Source organism: Ascaphus truei, chromosome 9, assembly GCF_040206685.1.
Source record: "Ascaphus truei isolate aAscTru1 chromosome 9, aAscTru1.hap1, whole genome shotgun sequence".
NCBI classification, from domain to species: domain Eukaryota; kingdom Metazoa; phylum Chordata; class Amphibia; order Anura; family Ascaphidae; genus Ascaphus; species Ascaphus truei.
Window position 1 is genome coordinate 21,826,813 of NC_134491.1, and position 20,630 is coordinate 21,847,442.

The 20,630-nt window shown below is 48.0% G+C and overlaps 1 protein-coding gene across 1 annotated transcript in view; it reads right to left on the bottom strand.

The window, feature by feature from the left end:
* Window positions 1-18,540, bottom strand: part of LRRN2 (leucine rich repeat neuronal 2) — a 46,555-nt gene extending 28,015 nt beyond the window's left edge. The window contains exon 1 of the mRNA XM_075613717.1: window positions 18,358-18,540. The gene's annotated coding sequence lies outside the window, so the exon portion shown is untranslated. The remainder of the gene's footprint in view (window positions 1-18,357) is intronic.
* Window positions 18,541-20,630: the final 2,090 nt, after the last annotated feature.

Genomic DNA, 20,630 nt, shown 5'->3' on the forward strand with positions numbered 1-20,630 from the left:
TCCTTCCTGACTCCAAGAATTGGCAATCGGATTATTCCCTGGATCAACATCCTTCCCATGTTTACTTATTTGGTATAACCCTGTATAACTTTCCTTTCTAAAAAGACGTCCAACCTTTTTTTGAACAAATCTATTGTATCTGCCATCACAGTCTCCATGGGTAATGAATCCCACATTGTAACTGCCCTTACTGTAAAGAACCCTTTCCTTTGTTGCTGGTGAAATCTCATTTCCTCCAACCTTAAGGGATTCCTCTGAGTCCTTTGTACTTCTCTTGGGACGAATAGTTCTTTTGAAAGCTCCCTGTACTGTCCCCGAATATATTTGTATATAAATAATTCTTCCTGGCAATGCACAGGTTATTAAGAATTTATATTAGTGTTAGGGATCCTTGAGATGTGGTCTGCCGTGCAGTGGCTCAGGGGCTTACAACAATTTGGCCAAAATGTTAAACTAAAAGACCATTTTATTTAATAGATATCTATACATATATATTTAGGCACTGTACCGTGTATGAGTTTCACTGGATGTGCACTGAGCTCTGTCTGTGTTTTATGTTCTGTCTCTGGTTTTAAATATATTTGTATATAGTTATCATATCCCCTCTTAGACGCCTCTTTTCTAATGTAAATACATCTAATTTAGCTAGCCTCTCGTCATAAATCAGATTGTCCATCCCCTTTATTAATTTGGTGGCTCTTCTCTGCACTCTCTCTAGTTCCATAATGTTTTTTCTAAGGAGAGGTGCCCAAAATTGTACTCCATATTCAAGGTGTGGTCTTACTAATGCTTTGTAAAGGGGCATAATTATGTTTACTTCCCTTCCATCCATTACCCGTTTAATGCGAGATAAAATCGTGTTTGCCTTTGCAGCTACTGCATGACTTTGGGCACTATTACTAAGCCTGCTGTCTACAAACACTCCTAAATCCTTCTCCATCATGGATTCCCCCAATTTATCCCCATTTAATTTATAAGTTGCCTGTTTATTCTTGCTTCTCAAATGCATAACCTTACACTTATCTCTATTATATATATAATCTGCCATTTACCTGCTTACACAATTTAGTATCATCAGCAAAGATGGAGACTTTGCTCTTGATGCCAACCTCAAGGTCATTAATAAACAAGTTAAAAAGCAGGGGTCCCAGTACCGATCCCTGAGGTACTCCACTCACGACCTTAGCCCAACCTGAAAAAGTTCAATTTATGACAACCCTTCAACCAGTTTCTAATCCAGGTGCACATATATATATATATATATATATATATATATATATATATATATATATATTGTCCAATTTGCTTTATTTTGTACGCCTATCTCATGTGGAACCGTATCAAAAGCCATTGCAAAATTTACTCATCAACTGCATTACCCTGATCTAAATTCCTACTTACCTCCTCAAAGAAACAAATAAGGTTAGTTTGGCAAGATCTATCCTTCATAAATCCATGCTGACTATTAATAATAATTTTGTTTTCCATTAGGTATTCCTGAATATTATCCCGTATTAAACCTTCAAGTAGTTTCCCTACTATTGAAGTCAGGCTTACAGGTCTGTAATTTCCTGGTTGTGATCTAGCTCCCTTTTTAAATATAGGCACCACATCTGCTTTACCCCAATCTTGTGGTACTGAGCCTATGGAAATGGAGTCCTTGAATATTAAATGTAATGGTTTGGCTATTACTGAACTTAACTCCTTGAGAACTCTTGGATGTATGCCATCGGGGCCAGGTGCCTTAAATGTTTTCAAGCTGCCTATGAACTTCTTCCTCAGTTAACCAATTGTTATATATATATATATAAAAAAAAATATATATATATATATATATGGCCATGTCTGTACATACTGTGCTCTATGTATGCACACACAGCTGTCTCTTACACGTACAAATACTCCTTGTTTTTCCATCCCTATACACCAATAGGGACCACATAGTATCTACACACACTTTTAGTTATGCTACTATCTCTCACATTGCCACACCTACACACACCACTTATATTACTCCCACTCCACACACACCTTTTGTAAAGAACTGTATACACTGTGGGCTCTCCATTCATTTATATTCACACAGATACACACACACACTCTTACATCACTTACTTTCAGGAACCATTTAACACCTCTAGCCATAAATCACATCCACACACGGGGGAGGGACGAGCACAGAAAACATTCCAAGAGACACTGTTTTTAAGTATACCCTTTGCTTGCTTCATTCATTGTAACATCGCTGGAAGAAGAGATCAGTGTATCTCGAAAGCTCGCACAAATAAAAGCATTTCGTTAGCCACAGAACGGTATCATCTATTTATTTTTTGATTATTGAAGCTCGGCTAACACGGTACTGATACCTCTACATACATACATATATATATATATATATATATATATATATATATATATATATATATATATATATATATATACACACACTGTATATACACACACACAGTATATTGTGACAGAAACCAGGGGATGGTAATAAATTCCGTATATAGGGCTCCCAGGATACTAGACAGTTTCTATCCTGTTTGGCCTGGGAGTGCAGCCTTATAATACATACACTCCATCCCACAGTTTGGCAAGCGCTGGAACTGAGGGATGAGAGATCCAGACCAGAGTTTGTCTGCTGCCTGATTTCTGTCACCTGTCATGCTAATTAGGAATCAGGTATGAAAGACTGATTTCCTGTTTGCTCTGGTCTCCCCACAAGAGCCAGGAGGCTGGAAGGCTGCTGAACTACAGAGGGGAGAAGCCTCTTCCCCAAACAGGTTCAATCTTTCTGTTCATTTGTGTAAGACTGCAAAAGTACCGTGTTTTGATGTTGGAAGTGGAAAAGCCACTTCCAACCCTGAGTCAGGGATATCTAAGTTAAGTTATCGCTCAGGTGAGCAGCTTTTGTTTTGATCTGTTTTCTGTTGTATGCACTGTGGCAGTCTCAGTGCCTGGGACTGAATAAACCAGGCATAGCCTGTTTAAAGGAACAGTACGTGACGCCTCATCATTTAACCTACCCTAAAAGACCGTGTTCTAAACAGTCCCGGACAAACGACGTAAGCCGTTTGTCACAATATACATACAAAAAAATATACATAGTCACACATACATATAAATAGTCACTCACATATGCATATATACATAGTCACAAAGACACACAGACATATATGCATAAATACTCACTGGCATATACACACAGACGCACACAAAAATCAACACACATAGACACACACCTGTACCAACGCACATACACCCAAACACACAACTGTACGTTTATACACTCACTGCATACACCTGCATAAATACACACACATTCATAAACACACACACACACACACACACACCTAGGAGAGTTATGGCAGCAGTGCCACTGCAGTGTGACACGGTTATTTGGCACACGCACCCTGGGGTCCCGGTGACTTATGTCCCTTCCCGGGCTGCGCTCTCATCTCCCGGCACTAATCCTGTCCAGGTATTTATTGTAAGCAGGGATCAATAAACTTTCACTGGGGCAAACCAGCCCAGCCCTGAGATTTGTCTCTCTCATTAGAGGCTCAGCCCTCATATATATCACCACAGTGCTGGTGGGAGCACCGCAAACTCATCATTTCCAGTCTATCCTCTGATACCGCTAATAATTCTTCATCTATCACCCAGACTAACCTTTTTTCTGTCATGTTTTCTTCTGTCTTTTTTCTCCATTTATTTTTCCGCCCTTTTTTTTTCTTCCAACCTTTACTTCTTTATCTCTCCCTCTCCTTTTCACCATTCCCCCCCTTTTCCCAACCTTTACTTCTTTATCTCTCCCTCTCCTTTTCACCATTCCCTCCCTTTTCCCAACCTTTACTTCTTTATCTCTCCCTCTCCTTTTCACCCTTCCCTCCCTTTTCCCAATCTTTACTTCTTTATCTCTCCCTCTCCTTTTCACCCTTCCCTCCCTTTTCCCAACCTTTACTTCTTTCTCTCCCTCTCTTTTTCACACCTCCCTCCCTTTTTCCAACCTTTACTTCTTTTTCACCCTTCCTCTCTCTTTTCATAATTCCTACTTTTTTTTAAAATCTCGCTCCCACACACTCCCCTTTCCCCCCCTTCCTCTCCCTCACACTACTGTCTCTCTCTTCATAGACACACACACACACACACACACACACACACACACACACACACACTCTCTCTCTCACACACACACACTCTTTTTCACCGCTTCTTCTCTTTCTCTCGCCACCTATCAAACAAACCCCCTCTCTTTCACCCCCATCTTTCCCTCACACTCCCTTCTCTCTTCCCTCTCTCACACACTCACTCTCTTTCACCCCATCTTTCCCTCACACTCCCTCTCTTTAACCCCCCTCTTTCCCTCACATTCCTCTCTCTTTCCCCCCACTCTCTTCCCCCCTCTCTCACAAATTCCCTCTCTTTCACCACCCATCTTTCCCTCACACTCTCTTCTCTCCCCCCTCTTCTCTCGCACACTCCTCTCTTTTTCACCTCCTTCCTCTCTCTCTCCCCCCCTCCCCTCTCCCAGGGATGTCAAACTCTGCAGACTCCAATCGATTAGCTGATTGTATCAGTTTTCCGGCTGCAGCACTGGTACAAATCAGGTTTAATTCCTGTGATAACGCTAGTGATGTTTTTTACACTTGTGTTGTACAGTAGCTGTGGAACTTTTACCTGAGGTGCAAAACCAGCCCCCCCAAAAACGGTACCAGATTTATCTAGGCAAAACACTCCAATTTCAATGGGATTTTGTGGGTTGATAAACCTAGTGTTTTTGCACCAATTGTGTGGCTGGGTGACTTTGATAAGTGACGAAAATACCCTCCTGATCTCTGTTTATCTGTGGCTGTAGGGTCCTGCAGAGCCCACCCAGGTTAACCTCCGAGACCTCCGCAGAATGGGACCATCTCTGTCTCTCTGTGTGTAATTCTCCCCTTCTATCCCATCCCCTCCCTCACCCCACTCTCCCCAATGCCCATGATCTCCCCTACTCACACCACTTCCTAAACCTTCTTAAAGTCCTTCCAAAGTTCACCCACCACACCAATCCAATCGCCTCCACTATCCCTACTGTTGGACCTATCAACATGCTAAAGACAAGACTAAATCCAGAGACCTGACCCCAACCCTGCCTACCAACCAAGCAAGCCCTCAATGCACCTAACCCATAGCCAACCATAATGTTCCCACCCCTACCCACTAAACAAGCAAGCTCTCAATACACCCAACCCAAAGCCCGGCCGTAATGTTCCCGTCCCTACCCACTAACCAAGCAAGCTCTCAATGCACCCAACCCATAGCCCGGCCATAATGTTCCCGTCCCTACCCACTAACCAAGCAAGCTCTCAATGCACCCAACCCATAGCCCGACCATAATGTTCCCACCCTACCCACTAACCAAGCAAGCTCTCAATGCACCCAACCCATAGCCCGACCATAATGTTCCCACCCCTACCCACTAACCAAGCAAGCTTTCAATGCACCCAACCCATAGCCCGACCATTATGTTTCCATCCCTACCCACTAACCAAGCAAGCTCTCACTGCACCCAACCCATAGCCCGACCATAATGTTCCCACCCCTACCCACTAACCAAGCAAGCTCTCAATGCACCCAGCCCCATAGCCCGACCATAATGTTCCCACCCCTACCCACTAACCAAGCAAGCTCTCAATGCACCTAACCCATAGCCCGACCATTATGTTCCCACCCCTACCCCCTACCCACTAACCAAGCAAGCTCTCAATGCACCTAACCCATAGCCCGGCCATAATGTTCCCGTCCCTACCCACTAACCAAGCAAGCTCTCAATGCACCCAACCCATAGCCCGACCATAATGTTCCCACCCCTACCCACTAACCAAGCAAGCTCTCAATGCACCTAACCCATAGCCCGACCATAATGTTCCCACCCATACCTACTAACCAAGCAAGCTCTCACTGCACCCAACCCATAGCCCGGCCATAATGTTCCCACCCCTACCCACTAACCAAGCAAGCTCTCAATGTACCCAACCCATAGCCCGACCATAATGTTCCCACCCTACCAACTAACCAAGCAAGCTCTCAATGCACCCAACCCATAGCCCGACCATAATGTTCCCGTCCCTACCCACTAACCAAGCAAGACCTCAATGCACCCAACCCATAGCCCGACCATAATGTTCCCACCCCTACCAACTAACCAAGCAAGCTCTCAATGCACCCAACCCATAGCCCGACCATAATGTTCCCACCCTACCAACTAACCAAGCAAGCTCTCAATGCACCCAACCCATAGCCCAACCATAATGTTCCCACACCTACCAACTAACCAAGCAAGCTCTCAATGCACCCAACCCATAGCCAGACCATAATGTTCCCACCCCTACCTACTAACCAAGCAAGCTCTCAATGCACCCAACCCATAGCCCAACCATAATGTTCCCGCCCTACCCACTAACCAAGCAAGCTCTCAATGTACCCAACCTATAGCCCGACCATAATGTTCCCACCCCTACCCACTAACCAAGCAAGCCCTCAATGTACCCAACCTATAGCCCGACCATAATGTTCCCGCCCTACCCACTAACAAAGCAAGCTCTCAATGCACCCAACCCATAGCCCGACCATAATGTTCCCACCCTACCCACTAACCAAGCAAGCTCTCAATGCACCCAACCCATAGCCCGACCATAATGTTCCCACCCCTACTCACTAACCAAGCAAGACCTCAATGCACCTAACCGATAGCCCGGCCATAATATTCGCACCCCTACCCACTAACCAAGCAAGCTCTCAATGCACCCAACCCATAGCCCGACCATAATGTTCCCACCCTACCCACTAACCAAGCAAGCTCTCAATGCACCCAACCCATAGCCCGACCATAATGTTCCCGCCCTACTCACTAACCAAGCAAGACCTCAATGCACCCAACCCATAGCCCGACCATAATGTTCCCACCCTACCCACTAACCAAGCAAGCTCTCAATGCACCCAACCCATAGCCCGACCATAATGTTCCCACCCCTACTCACTAACCAAGCAAGACCTCAATGCACCTAACCTATAGCCCGACCATTATGTTCCCACCCCTACCCACTAACCAAGCAAGCTCTCAATGCACCAAACCCATAGCCCAACCATAATGTTCCCACCCCTACCCACTAACCAAGCAAGCTCTCAATGCACCTAACCCATAGCCCGACCATAATGTTCCCGCCCCTACCCACCAACCAAGCAAGCTCTCAATGTACCTAACCCATAGCCCGACCATAATGTTCCCGCCCTACCCACTAACCAAGCAAGCACGCAATGCATCCAACCCATAGCCCGACCATAATGTTCCCGCCCCTACCCACCAACCAAGCAAGCTCTCAATGTACCTAACCCATAGCCCGACCATAATGTTCCTGTCGCTACCCACAAACCAAGCAAGCACGCAAGGCATCCAACCCTTAGCCCGACCATAATGTTCCCGCCGCTACCCACTAACCAAGCAAGCTCTCACTGCACCCAACCCATAGCCCGACCATAATGTTCCATCCCTACCCACTAACCAAGCAAGCTCTCAATGCACCCAACCCATAGCCCGACCATAATGTTCCCACCCCTACCCACTAACCAAGCAAGACCTCAATGTACCCAACCTATAGCCCGACCATAATGTTCCCGCCCTACTCACTAACCAAGCAAGACCTCAATGCACCCAACCCATAGCCCGATCATAATGTTCCCACCCCTACCCACTAACCAAGCAAGCTCTCAATGCACCCAACCCATAGCCCGGCCATAATGTTCCCACCCCTACCCACTAACCAAGCAAGCTCTCAATGCACCCAACCCATAGCCCGACCATAATGTTCCCACCCCTTCCCACTAACCAAGCAAGCTCTCAATGCACCCAACCCATAGCCCGACCATAATGTTCCCATCCCTACCCACTAACCAAGCAAGCTCTCAATGCACCCAACCCATAGCCCGGCCATAATGTTCCCACCCCTACCCACTAACCAAGCAAGACCTCAATGCACCCAACCCATAGCCCGACCATAATGTTCTCGTCCCTACTCACTAACCAAGCAAGACCTCAATGTACCCAATCTATAGCCCGACCATAATGTTCCCGCCCTACCCACTATCCAAGCAAGCTCTCAATGCACCCAACCCATAGCCCGATCATAATGTTCCCACCCCTACCCACTAACCAAGCAAGCTCTCAATGCACCCAACCCATAGCCCGACCATAATGTTCCCACCCCTTCCCACTAACCAAGCAAGCTCTCAATGCACCCAACCCATAGCCCGACCATAATGTTCCCATCCCTACCCACTAACCAAGCAAGCTCTCAATGCACCCAACCCATAGCCCGGCCATAATGTTCCCACCCCTACCCACTAACCAAGCAAGACCTCAATGCACCCAACCCATAGCCCGACCATAATGTTCTCGTCCCTACTCACTAACCAAGCAAGACCTCAATGTACCCAATCTATAGCCCGACCATAATGTTCCCGCCCTACCCACTATCCAAGCAAGCTCTCAATGTACCTAACCCATAGCCCGACCATAATGTTCCCGTCCCTACCCACTAACCAAGCAAGCTCTCAATGCACCTAACCCATAGCCCGGCCATAATGTTCCCGCCCCTACTCACTAACCAAGCAAGACCTCAATGCACCCAACCCATAGCCCGATCATAATGTTCCCACCCCTACCCACTAACCAAGCAAGCTCTCAATGCACCCAACCCATAGCCCGACCATAATGTTCCCGCCCTACCCACTAACCAAGCAAGCACGCAAGGCATCCAACCCATAGCCCGACCATAATGTTCCCACCCCCTGCCCACCACAAAGACTTTATTAACAATTACGTTATGCCCATCACATGAAATGTTCCATGTATAACCCCACCATTGTTTTACTAACTAATGTACAGAGACCTGGATAAGGGCGCAATATAAATGTGCTTATAAATAAATCCCCCAGCCTGTGATTAACTCTGGAGTTTTACCTGCCGGGTGACTGTTCCCATCCCGACGCTGGATGACTGTAAGTCCAGCCGCTGCTTGTATTTGTAGGGCCACACATGATTCTAGGTAATTAACCCCTTCATCCATATTGCTTTTTCATGCAATGTTTAACATATGTAACTTTATTTTTTTTAATCGGACACAGTAACACTACTTTTATTAAGCCGGTTTGACCACTGTGTTAAAGTCTGACCCAGGGAGTTTATGGATCTATTTGCTAAATCCCCCAGCTGCACCAGATTTATCAAAGAATAATCCTATTAAAATAATCTGGAGTTTTTCCTTTGAAAGATCTGATGTCGTTTTTTGCCCCCCTCTTTTGAAGAATTTGATAGATGACCCTCTATGTCTTTTACCCCGATGAAGGCCACTTGATGGCTGAAACATTGTCTGTCTGAGGCCATGCTGGCCAACTCCCGTCCTCAAGGGCCTCCAACAGGTAAGTTTTTTAGGATATCCCTGCTTCAGCACAGGTGGCTCAATCAGTGGCTCAACTGTGTTGAAGCAGGGACTGATTGAGCCACCTGTGCTGTAACAGGGATATCCTGAAAACCTGACCTGTTGGTGGCCCTTGAAGACTGGAATTGGCCACTCTTGGTCTGAGGACTTGACAATACACATGGGTAGTTTTCGGTAGCCAGCTGTTGTGCCATCCTGTAAGTGCACCCTGGCAGCCTACCGCCTCCTGTAGGGGCAGACTCATCAAGGGCCATACGGGTTTGCGCACCAGATCCAGCTTTTCATGTCAAGTCAACAGAAGTCAACGCTGGGTCTTGTGCGTGAACCAGTACCGCTGCTTGCTGAAATGGCCCCTCAGTCTCTGTTTTTCTGCGCATGCATGATATATGGAGTCAGATCGGGGCACCCAGCCCCCCTGGTTCCTCCACCCCCTCTGCCCCCCCACTCCTGTAGTTACTGTCTCCTGTCTGGTTGCTGCTTAAGAGGCTGTGAGCCGTTCCTAGAGAAATGGGACAATTATCGGATCAGCTGTAGACGAGCCCTCAGCAGTCAGTTAATCAATGCACCGACAGCGGCAGGAGTCATGAGCCAAGTGCAGGGTGACACAGAGCAACGCTCCCCCTCCTTCCCTCTCCCCTCCATCCCCCTCTCTCTCCATTCCCCTCATCCCATCTATCTTCCTGTCCCCTCCACCCCTCTCCCCTCCACCCCCTGCTCCCTCCATCCTCCTCATCCCATTCATCTTCCTGTCCCCTCCGTCACCCTCATCCCATCCATCTCCCTCTCCCCTGCATACCCCTCTCCTCTCCATCCCCATCACCCTGCATCCCCCTCGTCCCATCCATACATCCCCCTATCCCTTCCACACCCCTCATCTCATCCATCCCCCTCATCCCATCCATCAACCTCTCCCTCCATTGCCTCCATCCCCCTCATCCCATCCATCACCCTCTCCCTCCATCTCCTCCATTCCCCTCATCCCCTCCAGGTGTATGTATGTATGTATGTATGTATGTATGTATGTATGTATGTATGTATGTATGTATGTCTTTATTTATATAGCACTATTAATGTACATAGCGCTGCACAGCAGTAATACATGTGACAATAATACAAATAACACATAAAGGGGAGAAGTGCTTCAAACATAAAAGTAACATTTAGGAAGAGTCCCTGTTCCAAAGAGCTTACAATCTAATTGGTTGGTAGGAAGAACGTGCAGAGAAAGTAGGAGGGCGTTCTAGTAAGTGCGTCTGCAAGGGGCCAAGGTTAATGTGTGAGGTGTTAATTATCAGCCATCGAGCTACTCATATGCTTCCTTAAGCAGGTGTTTTGAGTTGGTTCTTAAAGGTGGATAGAGAGGGTGCTTGTCGGTTACCGAGGGGAAGGGCATTCCAGAGGTGTGGGGAAGTCAGTGAGAAGGGTTTAAGACGGAAGAGGGTTTTAGATACAAAGGGGGTAGAGAGAAGACATCCTTGAGCAGAACGCAAGAGTCGGGATGGTGCACAGCGAGAAATTAGGGCTGAGATGTAAGGAGGAGCTGAAGAGTGTAAAGCTTTAAAAGTGAGGAGGAGAATAGAGTGTGTGATACGGCAGAGGTGTGCAAAGTTTTTTTTGCTGCGCCCCCCTGTGTGCCGGCCCCAGCGCTCGCGACCCCACTCTCCTGTGACCCGGCACGTGACCCTGCGTCAAAACAGAGCTCCTTACACTTCCTCCCAAACAGGCCCTACTACCTCCTTCCACATTACTGTTGGAAGTACGATAATTCACCCAGTAGCCCAAGCACGCTGCCTAGGGGTCACACTCGACTCCTCTCTCACATTCAAAACATTTCTAAAACATGTCGCTTTTTCCTCCGCAATATAACAAAGATACGCCCTTTCCTCTGTTACTCGTCTGCTAAAACTCTGACTCAGGCCCTCACTCTCTCCCGTCTTGATTACTGTAACCTCCTGCTATCCGGCCTTCCTACCTCTCACCTGTCTCCCCTACAATCTATCCTAAACGCTGCTGCCAGAATCACTCTACTCTTTCCTAAATCTGTCTTGCGTCTCCCCTGCTGAAATCACTCTCCTGGCTTCCTATCAAATCCCGCATCTAGCACCCAATTCTCCTCCTCACTTTTAAAGCTTTACACTACCGACACGATTTATTCGAGCAGGGCTAGTTCCGCAAGCCGGGGGATGCCCCGGCTTGCTAGCCCCACTCCCTCGGCGTGCCGCGCGTCACCGATGCGCGGTCACGCGTCATCGGGTGCCAGCGCCCCCTGCACGCGCGTCCAGGGCTCCCCGAGGGAGCCCTGGTGTCCCGCGATGTGGGGGACGGCGGCAGGGGGTTTCGGGGGACCCGGCGGACCCGGCAGCGGGAGGGAGAGTGCCCCGATCGGAGGGCGCTCTTCCGCTGCTTCGGCGCGCGCCCGGCACCCTCCGGCGCGCGCCAGGTTACTGCTGCGGCCGAGAACGGGCAAATGCTCAAATAAACTCGGCCGCAGCAGTACACTCTTCTGCTCCTTCTTACAGCTCAGCCCTAATTTCTCGCCATGCACCATCCCGATTCTTGCATTGTTTTCAAGGATGTCTTCTTTCTACTCCTTTTGTATCTAAAGCCCTCTCCCGCCTTAAACCTTTCTCACTGACTGCCCCGCACCTCAGGAATGCCCTTCCCCTTAATACCCGACTAGCACCCTCTCTATCCACCTTTAAGACCCACTTGTTTAAAGAAGCATATGAATAGCACTGTGGATAATACTGAACACCTGATACATAAAGCTTGGCCACCTGCAGACGCACTTACCAGAACTCCCTCCTACTATCTCTGTACGTTCCTCCTACCTACTAATTAGACTGTAAGCTCCTCGGAGCAGGGACTCCTCTTCCTTAATGTTACTTTTATGTCTGAAGCACTTAGTCCCATGATCTGTTATTTATATTATCTGTTATTTATTTGATTACCACGTGTATTACTACTGTGAAGCGCTAGGTACATTAATGGCGCTATATAAATAAAGATACATGCAATACAATACACAGAGAAAAGCACACACATACACAGAGAAACACACACACACACACACACACACACACGTACAGAGAAACACACACACACGTACAGTGAAACACAGACACACACACGTACAGTGAAACACACACACACTACATACAGAAACAGACACACCCATACACGGAGAAACACACATATAGTGAAACATACAGAAACACACACACAGAAACACACCCACCCACACAAACACCTGCACCCACCTACACACACACACACACACACACACACACACGCACACGCACACGCACACGCACACGCACACGCACACGCACACGCACACGCCCACAGACAAGGAAACACACACACACACACATAGAGAAACACCGCCCACAGAACCGCGCGTGCACACAAACACACACACAGAGAAACAGCCCACCACACACACACACACACACACACACACACACACACACACACACACACACACACACACACACACACACACACACACACACACACACACACACACACACACACACTCTGTAACCCGCTGATAATTTATTAGATCACTCATCAATCTCCCCGTTGCTGTAACAAGCAGATGGTCCCTAATTGACACAGTCGTGAGAAGAAAACAGACGGGTCATTTATCAAAGTCTCCAGGGTGCAAAACTGGTGCAAAACTGGTGCAAAACCAAAACACCAGATTTACCCGGGAAGAAAAGCCCTTTGGTTTTAATGAGAATATTTTTCTTTATTAAATATTGTGCAGTTTCTTTGCAGACAGGGGAGTCGGACAACAACAACATACGGGGTGCAGCCATCTGCGCTGGGCGCCATTCTCTGACGCTGTTTTGATGGATGTGTCCGGGAGGATAAAATGGCGCTGTCCCAGGAGTAATCTAAAGGTTATCATGGTAACTTCAGAGATTGAGAAACGCATTTATTGAGGGGTTAAACTGATATAGGCTGCTGGGGGGGTGGGATAGTGATGCATTAAAGCGTATGCACGGCTCGCTGGTCCCTATGAGTAATTTGATGCATGTTGTGGGTGGGTCAAGCTTTTATAATGATTGTTTATTTGACGTAGCGCCCCCATATTCCGCAGTGCAACGGAAGGGGGGCTGAAATCTTAAATATACTCTGGAACAGCAGGTAGGGTAGGCGCTGCTATGAGGGCTGCAGGAGCAGTGCAGGGGTCATGTAACTGCCTTTGAATTGGATGAACCTGTATCTACTGTGTATGAATATCTTTATTTACATAGCACTCACAGTGCACTCAGTGCCTTACAAGAGAGACAATGCAGTACAGGGAATTCTAATAGTACAATGAGTGCAACAAACAAGATCAGACAATAGGAAAGGAAATCCCTGCCCCGGAGAGCTTACAATCTAAGTGGTGTGTTGGGAGACTTAGGCCGCACCCATGGCCAGCGAGAGCGTGCGGAGGAGTGCGCGCGCGATCACAATGCCTTAAGGCAATGATCGCAGCCATAGGCCGCACGTGCGAGGTGGCGCGGGGTGCGTGAGGAATCTGTTCAGTTTGATTCCACGGCGCGGTGGCCGGGTCACGCGAGTGGTTCGCCCTACGAGGGCGAACCAGCTTCGTGACATCACGGCCACGTCCCCCAACACGCCTCCCTGTCGCGCCAAACCTGGCCTCAAATCGCTGGAGCTAAAAAGCGGGTGATGTGACGCGCACTGCGCGGTCACCATGGACCCAGCCTTCCAGAGACAGCAGGTGAGGGAATAAGTGCAGTAGATGGCAGTGCTTGGCCACGATGCTTGGTAGGAGTGACTGTGGGTGTGGGACAGTAGCCATGAGGCCAGGCTATTGGAGAGCTCCAGTTATTAGGTTTGGTTGGAAGGGGGGGAGAGAAGGTGCCTGGCGTATATGGAGTGTGAGGGAGTTCCACAGGTAAGAACTTAGTTTGAATGTAGTTAAAATTCCAGCCAGTTCTCCTTGTGACCTTGGACATGATTAGATTGGGTCAGGGACTAATGGTGCCTGCAAAATGTGGTGTTCTGGTTCCAGCCTCTCCGGCAGTGAAGAGGTTACCGTGGAGCTGTCCCGCTGTAGCAGTGCTGAGAATCCTGGGTTCCCTGTGTGTCCCGCTTTGCTGCTCTGCTGTGTGCTGCTCTGAGCCGCTCTGTACTGCTGTGTGCTGCTCTGTACTACCCTGTGCTGCTCTGCCTTGTGCTGCTGTCTGCTGCTCTGCGCCGCCCTGTGCTGCTGTGTACTGCCCTGTGCTGCTCTGCGCCGCCCTGTGCTGCTGTGTACTGCCCTGTGCTGCTCTGCGCTGCTGTGTGCTGCTACCCCGGGGGTTAAACACTTTGAGCTCAGGCTGAGGCTGGTGGCAGCAGGTAATTTGCAGGGTAATTATAAGGATCTGTCTTCAATTTGTAATTGTGTCAGGCGGTTAGGAGGAAAAATCAGGAGAATCATGTGAAGAGAACAGATCTGGGGGAGGGTGGGGGTTATTTACAGATCTGGGGGAGGGTGGGGGTTATTACAGATCTGGGGGAGGGTGGGGGTTATTACAGATCTGGGGGAGGGTGGGGTTATTTACAGATCTGGGGGAGGGTGGGGGTTATTTACAGATCTGGGGGAGGGTGGGGGTTATTTACAGATCTGGGGGAGCGTGGGGGTTATTTACAGATCTGGGGGAGGGTGGGGGTTATTTACAGATCTGGGGGAGGGTGGGGGTTATTTACAGATCTGGGGGAGGGTGGGGGTTATTTACAGATCTGGGGGAGGGTGGGGGTTATTTACAGATCTGGGGGAGGGTGGGGGTTATTTACAGATCTGGGGGAGGGTGGGGGTTATTTACAGATCTGGGGGAGTGTGGGGGTTATTTACAGATCTGGGGGAGGGTGGGGGTTATTTACAGATCTGGGGGAGGGTGGGGGTTATTTACAGATCTGGGGGAGCGTGGGGGTTATTTACAGATCTGGGGGAGGGTGGGGGTTATTTACAGATCTGGGGGAGGGTGGGGGTTATTTACAAATCCCACAGAGGAATTAGAGGCAACGGACTCCTAAATCAACCCTTTCACCTCCGGGGCAGGGGGGTGGAGGGATTCTAAAATATCTGTGTGAAGTCCCAGGCAGGGGACACCCAAGGGAGCTAGAGATGAGATGATAAGAGCAGTGAAGTAAGGGGTCAGGATAGGAAATGGAATGACCCTTATTTATTCCCAGCATGTCTCAGGTTTAAGTCAGGAACACCCCTGGATTTCACCACTACCTGCTGTGCACCACAAAGCAATACTTAAGGACTTAAGCCAGGGGAGGGGGGGAGCCAACATACCTATAACACACAGCGATATATACCTATAACACACAGCGATATATACCTATAACACACAGCGATATATACCTATAACACACAGCGATATATACCTATAACACACAGCGATACATACCTATAACACACAGCGATATATACCTATAACACACAGCGATACATACCTATAACACGCAGCGATATATACCTATAACACACAGCGATACATACCTATAACACACAGCGATACATACCTATAACACGCAGCGATACATACCTATAACACACAGCGATACATACCTATAACACACAGCGATACATACCTATAACACACAGCGATACATACCTATAACACACAGCGATATATACCTATAACACACAGCGATATATACCTATAACACACAGCGATATATACCTATAACACACAGCGATACATACCTATAACACACAGCGATATATACCTATAACACACAGCGATACATATCTATAACACACAGCGATACATACCTATAACACACAGCGATAAATACCTATAACACACAGCGATACATACCAATAACACACAGCGATATATACCTATAACACACAGTGATATATACCTATAACATTGCTTGACCTGAAGAAGAGAGGATAACTCTCGAAAGCTTGTCCTATGACATAAATTGTTAGTCCAATAAAAAAGGTATCACCTAATACTGAAGAACTCCTTTATTCTGCACATAAATATATATATATATATATATATATATATATATATATATAACACAGAGCAACGGAATCCGTTCTGGAAGTAGCGTTGGACGGTGAAACCGTTGTAAAGTGAGTCCCATGTTAATCAGTGGCGGTGAGCGTTGGATAACGCATTCAGGCGTCGGATAACGGCCCATAGGGCCGCATTGTAAAGTGTTGGATATGCCATTCGTTGTAAAGTGGAACGTCGGATAGCGAGGACTACCTGTACAGCTCTATATACCTATAACACGCAGAGCAATGTACAGCTCTATATACCTATAACACGCAGAGCAATGTACAGCGGTATATACCTATAACACGCAGAGCAATGTACAGCGGTATATACCTATAACACGCAGAGCAATGTACAGCGGTATATACCTATAACACGCAGAGCAATGTACAGCGGTATATACCTATAACAAGCAGAGCAATGTACAGCGGTATATACCTATAACACGCAGAGCAATGTACAGCGGTATAGACCTATAACACGCAGAGCAATGTACAGCGGTATATACCTATAACACGCAGAGCAATGTACAGCGGTATATACCTATAACACGCAGAGCAATGTACAGCGGTATATACCTATAACACGCAGAGCAATGTACAGCGGTATATACCTATAACACGCAGAGCAATGTACAGCGGTATATACCTATAACACGCAGAGCAATGTACAGCGGTATATACCTATAACACGCAGAGCAATGTACAGTGGTATATACCTATAACACGCAGAGCAATGTACAGCGGTATATACCTATAACACGCAGAGCAATGTACAGCGGTATATACCTATAACACGCAGAGCAATGTGTTTCTCTAACATGAAGATCAATATATTGATGCTATAAGAGGTAATGGAGAAGTCTGAGTGCTGACAGTCTGCCCCTCCCACTACAAGGTGGCACAGATAGAAGGGTCCTGAGGCTCATCTAGTGTGTCCCTACCCGTATGGTAACAGTGACACTGGGGACCAACAGCCCATTGAGTCTGTCCCTCCCACCACAGGGTGACACAGACAGAAGGGATACATGATCTATCAAGGCTGTACCATCCTCCGCAGGGTGACAAACTGAAAGACCCTTTTATGGCCAAGGGAATCTGTCCCTCCCTCTGAAGGGTACATAGACAGCAGGGACCTGTGGCACAGGGAGTCTGTCCCTCCCCCCGCAGGGTGACACACAGAAGGGGTCTGTGGCACAGGGAGTCTGTCCCTCCCTCTGCAGGGTACATAGAAAGCAGGGACCTGTGGCACAGGGAGTCTGGCTCTCCCACCGCAGGGTGACACACAGAAGGGACCCCTGGCCCAGAGAGTCTGGCTCTCCCGCCACCGCAGGGTGACACAGAGAAGGGACCCCTGCCCCAGGGAGTCTGGCTCTCCCGCCACCGCAGGGTGACACACAGAAGGGACCCCTGGCCCAGGGAGTCTGGCTCTCCCACCGCAGGGTGACACACAGAAGGGACCCCTTCCCCAGGGAGTCTGGCTCCCCCACTGCAGGGTGACACACAGAAGGGACCCCTGGCCCAGAGAGTCTGGCTCTCCCACCGCAGGGTGACACACATAAGGGACCCCTGCCCCAGGGAGTCTGGCTCTCCCACCGCAGGGTGACACACAGAAGGGACCCCTGGCCCAGAGAGTCTGGCTCTCCCACCGCAGGGTGACACACAGAAGGGACCCCTGCCCCAGGGAGTCTGGCTCCCCCACTGCAGGGTGACACACAGAAGGGACCCCTGCCCCAGGGAGTCTGGCTCTCCCACCGCAGGGTGACACACAGAAGGGACCCCTGCCCCAGGGAGTCTGGCTCTCCCACCACCGCAGGGTAACAGACAAAATAAACCACTGACCTGCAATTCTTTACAATCCGTGGCTGTTCCCCTGCAGAGCAGGGCTATGACACAGCTCATCCATCCAGGTAACGTTCCACCCATCCATCACCGGCTCTGCTCCTGTGAGATTCAGGGACAGTACGGCAGTGTATTATACAGTGTATTATACAGTGTATTGTGGCCTCCTGAAATAAGCCGTTTTATTTCACTTCTCCAGATAAACAGCAGCAGAGCCCAGAGCTGGGTATAAATAACCGCGCTGTGCTGCATCCTAGCGTCAGGCGGGGATGTAACACACGGGGAGGAATTCAGTAGGCCAGGGGTGGCCAACTGCAGTCCTCAAGGGCCACCAACAGGCCAGGTATTAGGGATATCCCTGCTTCAGCACATGTGGTTTAATCAGTGTCTCAGTCAGACTGAGCCACCTGTGCTGAAGCAGGGATATCCTTAAAACCTGACCTGTTGGTGGCCCTTGAGGACTGGAGTTGGCCACCCCTGAATGGGTCTAATTAGCGTTGGATACTCACGGGACAGAAAAAAATTGGCAATTTCCGACTTTCTGAAGCGTGCATGCCAGTTCTTCCGATTCTTGCCGGTTATTGATAAGGTGCTGTGCGCTGGGGATGAAATAATAAAGATATCAGTACGAAGCGGAGACACAAGTTCCTAATGTCTTCACAATGTAAGCCTATCTGGCACGGTCTAGGACATTTGCTCGCTGACCCTTTGCCGCGACTCACCTCGACGCCGGAAGCTTCTGCCGCTGCCCACTTTGTCGCCGCCTTCTAAGGTTAATGCCTTATTCTAAACCCCCCTACCCTAAGCCCTTACCCTAAACACCCCTACCCTAAGCCCTTACCCTAAACCCCCCTACCCTAAGCCCTTACCCTAAACCCCCCTACCCTAAGCCCTTACCCTAAAACCCCTACCCATAGCCCTTACCCTAAAACCCCCTACACTAAGACCTTACCCTTAAACCCCCTCCTCTAACCGCTAAAAAACCCTTAAATTAACTCCCTACCCTAAAAGCCCCTACACAAAGCCCTTACCAAAAAAAACCCCTACCCATAGCCCTTACCCTAAAACCCCCTACACTAAGACCTTACCCTTAAACCCCCTCCTCTAACCGCTAAAAAACCCTTAAATTAACTCCCTACCCTAAAAGCCCCTACACAAAGCCCTTACCAAAAAAAACCCCTACCCATAGCCCTTACCCTAAAACCCCCTCCTCTAACTGCTTAAACCCTTAAATATCCAAATAGATTCTAGTCTTAGGTTAGATACTACCTTTAGTGACGGCTTAGAATTATTGTGGTGGTTTTTTGTAACCTGTCCCTGTCTCATTGTCTCAGCACTGGAGCAGGGACATGGACAGGTGGATTAATACATTTGTCACTTCCACTACAGTCATCATGCAAGCTCTACGTACATATGGCTATTGCTGTTGATCCTATTGATTATGCCTTCTCTGGTAAAAACGAGCACTTCTACCTTTAGTTTGTTATATCACATGTATGCTGGTACATTACCAACTATAGATATTGCTATGCTCTATAAGACTGTACTTAAATATTGGACCTACTGTATGATACATCGGTCAGTGCGGTAATAATCATTTTCTGGCGTTATGCTCCATTTGCATTTATTTTTGGAGCATTATAGAAAACAACGCTAATATATTGTTAAGGTCCCTATTGATTCTGGGACATCTTTAACGTGTTTTTTTTTAATGTGATCTATATTTGTTTGGTTAGATATTTCGATCTCCAACTTCATTCTAACAGAGATAAACCTACAGTACATCAATATATTTTCTTGTGGTGTCCAACATGTTTCAATTCCTTGTTACTGTCACATTGTAGCCATAGGACATTGTAAAGGATTTATACATTGTAGCATTCAGTAGCCGAACATACTGAAATGTCAGTCTCCTAGTAAGAGAGGCGGGTCTACACGTTGTTTTTTAAACCGCGCAGGTTATATTGTATTTATTTGTCTCCGAGATGGCAGTATGCATAGTGCCGAATATCTATTATTCATCCACACTTTCCGCCCTAGGAGAGTCCCACGCAGGTGATTGTGATCACAGAGAGCGGCACGTGGCCACCTCCGGCGGCTCACCCTGCGTATACATTCCAGCACAGGGAATATGGCAGTACTCTTTGCCAAAGCGCCCTGTGCGTAGAACGCGTTAGAGCGGTTCTGTATTTTTGGGGCTGTTATGCTGTTCCTCGTTTTTCAATCCATCCTGTTTTTACCAGCAAGCAACTTTTTGGACCCCGTCTTTTCCA